The 12,063-nt window shown below is 40.7% G+C and overlaps 1 protein-coding gene across 22 annotated transcripts in view; it reads left to right on the top strand.

Moving 5' to 3' along the window:
* Positions 1-12,063, top strand: part of FOXP1 (forkhead box P1) — a 494,548-nt gene that overhangs the window by 417,933 nt on the left and 64,552 nt on the right. The gene's annotated exons all lie outside the window — the stretch shown is intronic.

Genomic DNA, 12,063 nt, shown 5'->3' with positions numbered 1-12,063 from the left:
TAACTTTTCCAACATGGCATTAGTGTTACTGTTGATGTGCCCTAGGGATTTAAATCATGGGTGAGGAAAAATTAGTTGGTCAGTACCACCCATTTTATCATAAATAACTCGCTTTGTTACCATGTTGTATACAGTTCCTTGTCTTACATTATGTTATACGGTTGCAGATCTTCTGAACTCACCCACTCCCACAAGACAGACCAGACTTGAATTCTCCGGGTTGATAAGAAGTGCATTATATCTTTTAAAGTACCTGTAAATTCAGATCACTGGCACAGGGTTGGTTTTTAAAAGTTTGAACTAATTTGTACTTGCCTAGTGGTAGTTTGAAAGTGGTGGCTTAATTCAGGGGTTGTCTGTTGAAGATGCTTCTTAAGTATGGTTCCACTTGATGTGAAGGCTATTTCATTTATGTTTTTTTCCCCTGAAATTTCTGCATCACTTCCATAAGGTACTTCTATTATATTTTTATAATTATATTTATAGTTATATTTTTAACTATTGATTACAGTGAAATATATACTCCTAAGTAAAGGGCAGTTCTTCTTCTTGTTTGGAAAGCTACTGTAAGAGTTCAGGCTTAAGGGTTAGTCTGAATCCCGTGCTCGCACACACGTGTCAAACCAAGATTTATATTCTACGAAAGAGAGTTTATCTGTGCTTGAAAAATGATACCAGACACTCACTAGCCAAAGACTGATACGAAAAATGAAAGATGTGTCCCCCTCGTGAGGTCCTACAACATGCTCTGATGAGAAGTGCCATCCCTATCCCCAGTGACATGATGGACAGGTGTGTTTGGGATTCCAATCAGGAAGCCTGCTCGATCTTTCATATGAACTCTCACCTCCTTTTAGCTGCTGGAAGGAGATCCTCCTCTCCGACCCCCCTACTGTAGTCTTCATCCTTCTACCAGCCTGCCAACTGCTGGAGATAGGATATCTCTGCTATTCCATCCCTCCTCCAAAGAGCCTCTGGTTTTCTACATAGCTTTCCCAAGCAGCACAGTGAAATTGACGCGATTCCTTTCCCTTTCCCTTTTGTCCACAGAGATTCTGAGTAGCAACATTGAGATTGACCAGTCTTGCTTTTCTCTTGGCTGCTAATTGGAACTGGGTCTGCAGACTAAGGAAGACAGTTCTGTGTACATTAGTTGACATTTCAGAAGATTCTCTTCACTAGCATAGAAACTTAATGTTTAGTTTATGATGAAAGCTAGATTCCACAGAAATGGATAGTTGTGTTCTTCCTTCACCCTTTTACTCTCAGGGAAGTAGATGAGTGATTTTTTTTTTCAAGCCTGGGAGTTATTCCAGTGGTTGAAAGCATGTTGAAAAGAAAACTACATGAACATATGCATCTTTCTAACATTAAGAAAATCAAGCTGTTTATGTATATGTATAATATAGAGAAGAACACATCCTTGAGAAAGTTGCTGTTGAGATGTTATATACAGTAGGAATAACTTTGTAACTTACATAGGAAGGACTCTGACATTCATATGAGTGACACATATAGATATGAATGTACAGGTTATAACACACACCATCCCGGATATAGTTTCCATGAAGGACTAGATGGGATACTAAACTAACTTGATAGTGTTTCTTTAAATGATTAGATTGTATCTTTGCTTTCTTGTACAGCTGAACAATAAGAGTTTTTATGATTTTCTGGTCATATTTGTACTCTTGTATTTTTTCAAAATATCTCTGTTTTTTAAAACAATTAAAGACCGCACAATTGAATGGGTCTGCTCTCACTTAGTAGGAAACAATAGGTCCCTCCCTACGTTAAGTTTGGAACACAGTGGAGGTAGAATCATAGGACTGGAAGGGACATTGAGAGATCATCTCGTTCAGTCCCCTGCAGTCATGGCAGGACTAAGTATTATCTAGACCATCCCTGACGGTTGTTTGTCTGACCTGCTTCTAAAAATCTACAATGATGGAGATTCTATAACTTCCCCAAGCAATTTATTTATGCCATGTATGGGATTTATGAATCAATTTTGAAATAGGAACTTGCTTTCCATATTATTGTAAAGCAAAGCTGAAAATATTTTGTCCGTACAGTATATTATAAATGTTGGTCTGAATGCAATTACCTTTCACAAACAAGGTGATACGTATGTTTTGTTAGTGAAATTCCACACAATTAATTAGAAAATTATTAGTATATCGCTGAATGTTTTGAGATATTATAGGTTAGTGAGAGACCTTAGAAAAAACCTCAATTGAATTTATAATACACAGTATATTGTTAGCTTATTACAGTACTTAGTTGTTTGTCTATTACATTCCCTTTATTATCATATTATCAAAATATAAAAATACAAACATGGCTGGGAATTAAAATAAAAGGGCTCTGGACTTTGCTTTGCCTTTCTCTATTTGAGGTACTGAAGGTTTATGCCATCCATTTGCTGCAGTGATTGTATTACATCTTTATCCATAAGGAGAACAGGAGACTATACACAGAAGAATGCCTACTGGTGCACTTAAGGTTTCTGTAGCAGTCTCATCAGGCATTGTGGTGCCTGCCTAGATTTCACATGACACACAAAACTCTCCTTGTTTAGATGTATTTCATTCATTTCCTCTTCGAAAGAGTGTTTGTGTACCATCCCTGTATTCAGGGTGGTGAATGAGTAATAAGAAAAAAAAGTACCTTTCTTATAGGTAGAGATGTATATTTAAAAGCAAACAGAGGGAAGAAACCTACAGAATAATAGCAGAGAGAACATAGACTTCATAGTTTTGTTCTCATCTAATACCAGATTGAAAAATTAAGCTTGGGAAATAAGTCTATGAACCTGAGCCTGCCCTCTGTGCTCAGTCAAAACCCCTATTGACATAAACACAGATTTTGCTCAAATAGGAAGGGATGTCAGGATATGGTCTGGTGTGTCAGGAAGTGTACGAATGGCCGTTCTGAACCTCAATCTAGACCTAACACTTCTCAGTAGTAAGCTACAAGCGGTACACAAACTCCTTGGCAGCACAGAAATTTCCTTTCTTAGCAACACACTATCCTGTGGATAGTTTGGGGCAGTTGTTTTTCTGCCCGGAGAATGGTCTTTTGGAGGGCACAGCAGATTTGCGTCTTGGCGCCCTGCCTGTCCTCTCTGGCATCCTGAGACTGCTAGGAGGGTTAGCGAGAAAATGGATTGCAGTGGCTTAGGCAGCTGTTGAGACCAGCAGTGATGGGCACTAGTACAAAACCCTGAAATTGACAGATGGCTCCCAGCTCTGTGGGCCAGATCCTGGCACCCTGCTACAACACGTTAGCACTGCTGCAGTGGCTCAAAAGAGCAGCAAAGCTGCTCTAGTTGGGCAAGTGAAGATTCCTCCAGCAGGGGAAACTTCCCTGCACATAGGGCATGGGTCTAGAGGAGGAAATGGGGCCAGCACTTACAGGCCCTTTATCCCCCAATCCCTCTTGGGTCTGTATCGAGCACTGCGTGGCTGAACTCTAGGATTGATTTAGTTGGGGATGGGTTCTGCTTTGAGCAGGGGGTTGGACTAGATGACCTCCTGAGGTGCCTTCCGACCCTGATATTCTGTGATTGGAGCCTGTGTCTTTTATTACATCTGACCCAGCTCGTTCAGCAGAACAGCCAGTTGTGTGAATTGGATTGGGGCTGAGAGGAGGGTGAACTAGCTGTGGCTCAGTCTGGGTAAGATGGAGCTCGTGTCAGCAGAATGGGGAAAGCCACAGGAAGAGTTGGCAAAGATGAAATCAGCTTCCTGACTGGAGGAATGTAAGCACCACTAGTTATACAGATCTGCTGGTTGGGCTGGCTGGATCCCCCAAGGGCTTCTGGGGGCTCAAGTTGCCAGTGAAGCCAAGCCCCCCCCCCCCCTTTTTTTTTTTTCCCCTGCATCGATAGGAACTGACAAGCATGTACATTTTCATTTCACGTGTGGGTGGAGCACCAGGTATTTGTGTGTGTGCTACCTCCAGACTAAGCTGTTGTAACACACACTGCAATGGGACTAGACTTTGAGACCATCTGGAAGCTGGACTTCATGCAGAACGCAACTGCCCACTTACTGAGCAGCGTTTCACATGGGGAAACATTGCTCCATAGTCTGTCGCTTTGTATTGAACCAGAGAGTCCTGCGTGGTTTGGGCCACCCAGATGGCATCCTCCTCACGCCCCGTGTGATATCTGTGGGTTGATTATCAGGGGAGATGCACCTGTTTAAAAGAAATGGGGCTGGTGACAGGGCCTCTTCAGCGTGAGACCAGTGGAACTTGCTGTCAGCCTTGGTCTGACCCAGTCCGGAGTTACTGATTTAGATTTAAACAATAAAAAACACAGGAAAAGCTCCAAATGCCTTAACAAGTAATCATTTACAGCCACACGCTAATGATCACCCAGCAGCCATAAATAATCACATGCGGGTAGGAGTAACATTTGCTCGTAGGGTGTGCATAAAGCTTTTCTTCCCCCGCCTTGGGGTTTTGGACAAGGGAATGATCTTTAGGGGTGCAAGCTGGTTATGTGGGAGTTGCCATAATTGTTGTTGTCCCCATCCTCCTCCTCCCTGGCACGTGTTACTGGGGCACTTTGTTCTGGATTTTGTGGCATTATTGATCCTGTGGACTTGATTCTGTTGTTGCTGACCATGCTGTAAAGCAGAGTAACGCCACTGATCTCAGTGGAGATAGAAGTACCTGTGTAAAACCATTTGGAGATCAGTGTCCTCACTGTATGTTCTGGACGAAGGGATTTGAGCAATGGATAAGTACTTAAAAAGAATGGGGGAAATAATTTTTTGTTTTTATTTTTATTTTTTTTTACCATGCTCAGATGTCACCAAGCTGAGGCCCCAGTCCTGCAGCTGGATACCCATAGGCTTAAGGGTCTGCCTGCACATATCAGATTGGTGGATCAGGGCTCAGATTTGTGATGATGGTGGCAGTGCTGGCAACTATAGTTAATCAGTGGAGACAGTCACCAGAACTGGATCACAGTTCTCCTCTACAGCTAGACAAATAGAAAATTCAACCACCCGTGCTCAGAATCTTCCCTTGGATGTGCGTGCACAGCTTCAGGAGACTCAAGTGGGAACCAAATGCATTTTGGCGCAGTGGGTATTCCCAATTTATAAAATAGGTCAAGAAAAGAGAAAGGTTGGCTAAGAGGGTTGGTTTTGTTTTTTTTAATGCCCTGTGCATATTACTTTGATAGAAACCCTTTTTTAATTAAATGATATAATTCCAGCTAGAAATAATGGGTTAATGCTTTCATTCACTTTGTCTTTAAATGTATATTACATCTATGCTTTTGTCCCACATTGCGCCCAGTTCTGTAAGTAGCAGCAGCAGCAGCAGCAGCTCTGGGGTTTGGTGCGTAGCAATCTGTTAAGGAGATAAATAATCTGCTTTGGCATGACACTCCTACTCTCCTCTTTAATTTGTCTTACACAAGGAAAATTATAATTAAATCATTCAGGGTAAACCCTTGAGTGTTGAGAAGGAAAAAACACACTTTGGTAAAGATTGCCAATAGAGACCAACTTCCCTGTTGTGGCGTGCAGAGACATTTATCAATATTCAGCACTATTAAAGGGAGAACATTTCGTGTGATTTGTGAGGCGGATGCCAAAGCTCAAATCAAGGCTTGTTAAGATCCTTTCCCCATGCAATCATGGGTATTCAGCATCATTAGAATTCAGCACTGCCTGTGTGTTTCATGCTTTGATTTTACTCAGACAATTTAATAATGTTTATTGTGCTGATTATATATATATATATATATATATATATATATATATATATATATATATAAATTCACTCAATGCAATAAACATACCTCAGTCGTCAGTACCCTAAGGGAAATATTTAGTTATTCACAAAGGATAAGAAAAAGTGAGACCATCAGCTAGCATGCAAACCTCTCATCATCTTATCAGCATTTGGGTTTCTGCAATAACAAGCGCTCTTTTCACAGTAAGTAAATATGTAAAGTCAGTTAAGAACGTCTGCTGTGTGTAGAAACATCAAGGGCAATACCTTGTCTTTTTCATATTGTTCCACTGCATCTTCATTTTGGACAAACTCACGCATTTTTTTAACATGGCAGCAAAAGTGTATTTGCTAAAGTGTTTTATGTATGTGATTCCTTACTTTAAAGGTTGTCGGGTGTTGTCATAGCTGTAACATAAACATGTTTAAAATATTTGTACATAAGTATTTTAAGTCAAAATATATCTAAATGCATGACTCATTTAAAATGATCTGAAATTGTCCAGAGGCTTAAAATAGATTATGATCCTGATCTCCTTTGTAAAACACTTCGAAATCAACTTATGAAACGCACTATAGAAGAGCTAGATGGTACTATTATTATGTAATGTAACACATAACGTCCTCAAGTAGTCTCAGGTGTCTGTACACTGATCCAGTCCCCCTACATAAGTTAGAGTGATCCTCAGGCTGCGGTAACTTGTGCCAGTTGTCAGCACTCCCAAGAGGCTGGTATGGTAGCTGGAATTTTTGGGGTGTAGAGAAGCACGTGCTACACCAGTTCTGCGTCTTATAGACTTTAAGGTTAGAAGGGTCCATCATGATAATCTAGTCTGACCTCCTGCACATTGCAGGCCACAGAACCTCAGCCACTTGTGAAATAGACCCCTAACCTCTAACTGAGTTACTGAAGTCCTCAAATCATGGTTTAAAGACTTCAAGTTACCGATAATTCACCATTTTCGCTAGTTTAAACCTGCCAGTGACCGATGCCCCAAGCTGCAGAGGAAGGCGGAAAAAACCCAGGGTCTCTGCTAATCTGACCTGGGGGAAAATTCCTTCCTGACCCGAAATATGGCGATTGGTTAGACCCCGAGCATGTGGACAAGACCCACGAGCCACACACCTCGGAAAGAATTCTCTGTAATAACTTGGAGCCCTCCCCATCTAGTGTCCCATCTCCAGCAGTGGGGGATTTTTATTACTGGCAGTCACCAGTGGGCCACGTGCCTTTGTAGGCAATCTCATTATATCATCCCTTGTCACCAGAGGATCCTCCTATGCTGGGGGCGATCCTTCTTTAGATGGATCTGTAGACTTTAGGGCTGTTTTGCGCCAGCAGAGTAGCAAAAAAAGCAGCTTTGCCACAGGAGAGAATCTAGGGCAATATGATTTTTGTTCCTGTGTCCTGGAGAGTCTCAATTCTAAGTCTGCGGCTCTTTGTTGATTGCAACAACAAGATGATGACAGGTGTGTGTGTGTTCATGTACATATATATGTAATAATTCATTAAAATAGAAGTTCTATTAGTTTGAGGGTTGCAATTATATAAGTGAATTATGATATAGTATTACTAGACACAGGAAAAGACCATTTGTACAGTAAACCTTTCTAAAGCCTCCAGGAATTCCTGGTCTCATTTTTACTGTCTTATATCCTTTCCTACCATATTTGAATCCCTTCCCTCCACATAAGCAGGCAGTTAATTCATCGGATAAATAAATAAGTATATGACTTATGTGACTATTTTCTTGCATGCATTGCAGAAGGAATTAGTCTTGAGGAAGGATCTGAAGGAGGAGAGGGTAGTGGCATGGCAGATCATTGATCTGCTTCCTAAGCGTAATATATAGTGTTTGTTTTAACCTTACATGCCAACTAAGGTTGCCAACCCTCCAGGATTGGCCCGGAGTCTCCAGGAATTAAGTCTCCAGTCTCCAGGAATTGTCATGTGATGAAATCTCCAGGAATATGTCCAACCAAAATTGGCAGCCCTAATGCCAACCAATCATTGGGCTAAATTCAATGACCCTTAACTGAGTGAATAGTGGTTCAGCTTGATTATAGATTACAGAATGTGGCCCGTTATTAATATGATGAAATATTATCTGGATGAAATAATTTGGCCTATTGTCCCTATATACTCCCGGGGTCTGATTATCCATTGCCTTGCTTCTTGTGTAGTCATTGGCACTCATTCTGCACTGGTGCCAGTGATGCAGGGCAAGGGAGAATCTGCTCCTCCACATCCACTTTCTTCTGTGCAGTTGGTTTTTGAAACCTTCATCAGTAGGCACTCCTTATACCTCTATCATCAGCCTACATCTATTAGGTTACATCCGATTTATTTCCTCCTTCCACCCCTTCCACTTTTCCTCCAAACAGGTATTTGTAAAATCTGAGTTTCAGTTGCATTTCACCTTACATTCTGCCTTAAAGGAAGGCTGAGCCCTGTTCCGTAGGCCAACTGTTAAGAACCTTTTCCTGTGTTCTGCACAACAGAAATGCATGTGATTCCCTCCATTGCATATGGATCCAAGTTACGGAGAACCTACTGTAACAGGATTGAAGGGGAAAGCGGCGTCCTCCTGCCTGTCGCACCCACATCTCTTCCAGTTGCAGCTTTGCCTGACCAAGGTCGGCCAGGAGGGGAGGAGTTAGGAACATGCACACTGGATACGTTTCTCTCCTAAATGTAGATAACAGTGCAGTGAGCCCTGTAAGTCATTACAGCCCTGACCAGCAATAACTCTGTGTCTTTAACATACTGCATAAGGGAGTTTTGGTGTCACATAGGGAAGGGCAGCTAAAGGCATCAAAAAGTTGCCCTCCTCCCCCACATACCAACCCTACTCCTAAGAGTGGGGGGGAGTGAGGATCATATAGACATCAGCGGACCCTGCATTTGGCTTCGTATATATATGAGGTTACCATGGACATTACAATATTACCCATGGAGCTCAGCTTGCTCTAATAATCAATGCCAGTCCCTCTCCTTTTCCACAATACAGGTGGTACTGAGCGGATGATGTAATTCGCTGGAAGCTCACAAGAGGTGATGGATATTGTTCCTTCCTGCACTTTTACGTAGACTCATAGAAGATTAGGGTTGGAAGAGACTTAAGGAGGTCATCTAGTCCAACCCCCTGCTCAAAGCAGGACCAACTCCAACCATCCCCATGGGCAGGGGAGCATGTAGACTTTGGTTTGTGTTGCATGGTTGTGCCATTTAGAGCCTGATTCGACCAGCCTTACACGCCTTAAGAAGTGCCTTACTCCAGGATTTCAGTGGAACTATTCAAAGAGTAGGTGAGCACAACTCAAGGCGAGTAAGTGCATCAGCATCTGGCCCTTAATATATTGGGCCAGCTTCATCCCTGGTACATAAGCATGTGCAGTCCATTGACATTAATGCAGTTGCACTCGGTTACTCCAGAGTTGAATTTGATCCAAAGTCTCTGTTTTGACCCCAGACATATAGTTGTTCTTTTAAAGCCTCTATGAAACTTCCACTTAAATGGTCAAAAACCTTCTGCATCTAGCTGCCTCATTCCTCATGGTATCTAGCACGAGCAGGATGGCTAAACTTTTTGGGGCTGAGCTGCACCTGGCAAAAATTGTCACAGCCTCATTGACGCCAGGGGAGCTATGACTCTTCATGCAAGCTGGGGATCTGTTTCCTGCTTTCCTTCCATTTATTCATCTTGCTTAAATTCTGCATAGCTCAAAACGTGTCAGGACAGCATACAGTTGGCAGTCTCATTACAGCTAGAGAAGATACCATTCAATGCCATTTGCTTTCCTGGACGGAGTCAGTTTTCTACCCAACCTGCTTTTTAAAAATTCCCTCTTGCATGCCCCAGGTCCATAGTTGCTAATTTTCATTGTCAGTGGGGTGTTTTTAAGCAGAATATATAACATCGGCTATATTTACCATGTGCACCGTGTACCGTGATAGTCATTTCTTCAAGGAATGCCAGCAAATTAGTTACGCGAGACCATTTCCTCATCCACCCATGTCTGAGGTCTTTAATCAGATTATATTTTTCAGGGTATTCTCACAAAGTCCCACAAAATTGTTCCTGGGATTTCCCTCCACAAGTGATATTAAGCTAACCAGTCTGTAATTGCTTACTTTATAATGTGGCCACTTTTATGAATAATAGTGTTATGGTTGCCACTTTACAGTCCTCAGGAACCTGACCTGACATCAGAGAACTTCTTAACTTGAATGGTTCATTTGTTTCTGGTCACGTGCAATAATGATCAGTTATACAATTCCCAACTCTAAATTAGTATATGAAAAAAACCCAAAACACTTTAAATAGATTGGGTGAGCCTTGGCAGACACACAGCAGAACTTTTCCAAATTTTAGCATATGTATTGTTTTGTACCTCCATCTGGCCAACAAATCATTGTTTGATATCTGAGTACTTTGCATATCTCCTCCCTTTTCTTGCAGCTCAGATAATTACGTCTGTTTAATTCAGCTTAATGGTTTTTTTACATACCAAATAAATAGCTGATAGTTTTCTGCTAATTGTGTACATATGTGCATTTTATTTAATTGTGGCAGCTAGAATTTTAGTAACACATTCCTGTCTCAGTACTTAGTGTCCAGCTAATGTCTTCTCTTTCAATTAAAGATGTTTATATATTGGTCTTAAAAGTTGACTTCTCTTATCTTTTTTTATTTTTTTATTTACATTAAACTATGGGATTCATGTTTTCTTTTTTTCTCTTGTGTGTAAGAGAATCATTTCTCAGTATATGCTCCAGAGATGCTAACTATTGGAAAGAGCTGGTCAGGGAGATGAAGAAGAGCTGTATTATTTTCAGAAAACAATTGGGGAAGGAAAAAGAAACACCCTGGAAAATGTCTTAAAAATGAGGATTAAGTTAGATGATTTTCATAGGACTATTTACTCTGCTGTTCAATAAAACTCCAGCATTGAGTATGACAGCTGTTATATCACATAATGCGTCTTACCATTAAGGTACTGAGTGTCATTTAAAGTAACACACCATCCTTAAGCTGTGTACAGTTCATCCATTTCACCATGTTTTAATGGAAAAATCAGTTTTTCAATAAAATGATATCATTTACCCCAGGTTGTAATGCTCATTTTACAACTGTTTTTGTTTAATTCCATTTATTTTTTCTTTTTCTTGGCATCCTTTATTTTTTAAGGATTGAGGGAGGAATTTGTTCTCATTCAGGATTGACATGAAATGGTACAGATGCAAAGATCTCTTTGTCCTTCCCTCACAACTCCAAAAATCTTGTACTAATCTGGAATGCTTTTGTTTTAATTATTATGATTATATTTTAAGGCAAATAGGGTTATATTTTCAAGGTAGTGAAGAGACATTTGCTGAAATCCCATAATTTGTTAAGGGGTTTGTGCCTGCATATTGTTGGGGAAACCAACCTATCATACGTTGCTTGGTTTTCACATCTAGGCAGCTGCTCATTTGTGTAATGCAAATGTGTTTTTTTCATATGGCAGGTGACTCTAAGGTGTGTTCGCATTTTTTTTATATTCTTCTATGTAATCAGTAGAGGCATATGTATATTATAAAGTATATTCTGCTCATTAAAACAATGGTGTAAACACACAAAGGGAAATTGTTAGTACATGTTGCAGCTTGTCATTTCAGGCTGTGTGAATAAAGAAGATAACTATTCCTTTGGGAAACTATTTCAGGAATTGAGCAACAGATATGCTAGCCAGAGAATTCTTTTAACTGTAATTTTCCTTTTTGTGTGTACTCAAAAATAACATCCTGATGGGTCCTTAAATGCCATTTCATATATAGAGCACAATTTCCACAGCACAGGTGGTGCTAATATAGGACAGTCCCCTAGGCACTTGTCGCCGAGAGTTGTACAGCTTGTTCAGTGTCTGCATCCATATGGCAATCTGTCCCATTCATAGAAAGACATTGTAGCTGTGCCTGTGGGTGCTTTGGTCAATGTAGTGTGAAAAGTAGGTTTTAACTCTCAGCAACCTATGTTCTGCAGTTTGTTTTATTGTAGAATCCGAGTTATAAGATTAATAAAAAAAAAAAAATTCAGCTCAGAGCAAATTCCAGAACAATCTTGCTGGTTTCATTTTTGGTTACTCTTAGTAGCACATGGTTAACTCTGCCAGTGCGGTTGTTCTGTTTGCAGCATACCAGTGCAGAGTTTACAGGAAATCATTCTTAGAAGAAACATTTTCTTAGTTGTTTAGACTGTGAATTAACTCAGAACTTGCATAGCCGTAGATGGCCTGTATACATAAATATGCATCCTGTATACA

This window comes from Lepidochelys kempii, chromosome 7 (assembly GCF_965140285.1).
Source record: "Lepidochelys kempii isolate rLepKem1 chromosome 7, rLepKem1.hap1, whole genome shotgun sequence".
Classification (NCBI taxonomy): domain Eukaryota; kingdom Metazoa; phylum Chordata; order Testudines; family Cheloniidae; genus Lepidochelys; species Lepidochelys kempii.
This window is presented reverse-complemented; position numbering and strand designations above follow the sequence as displayed.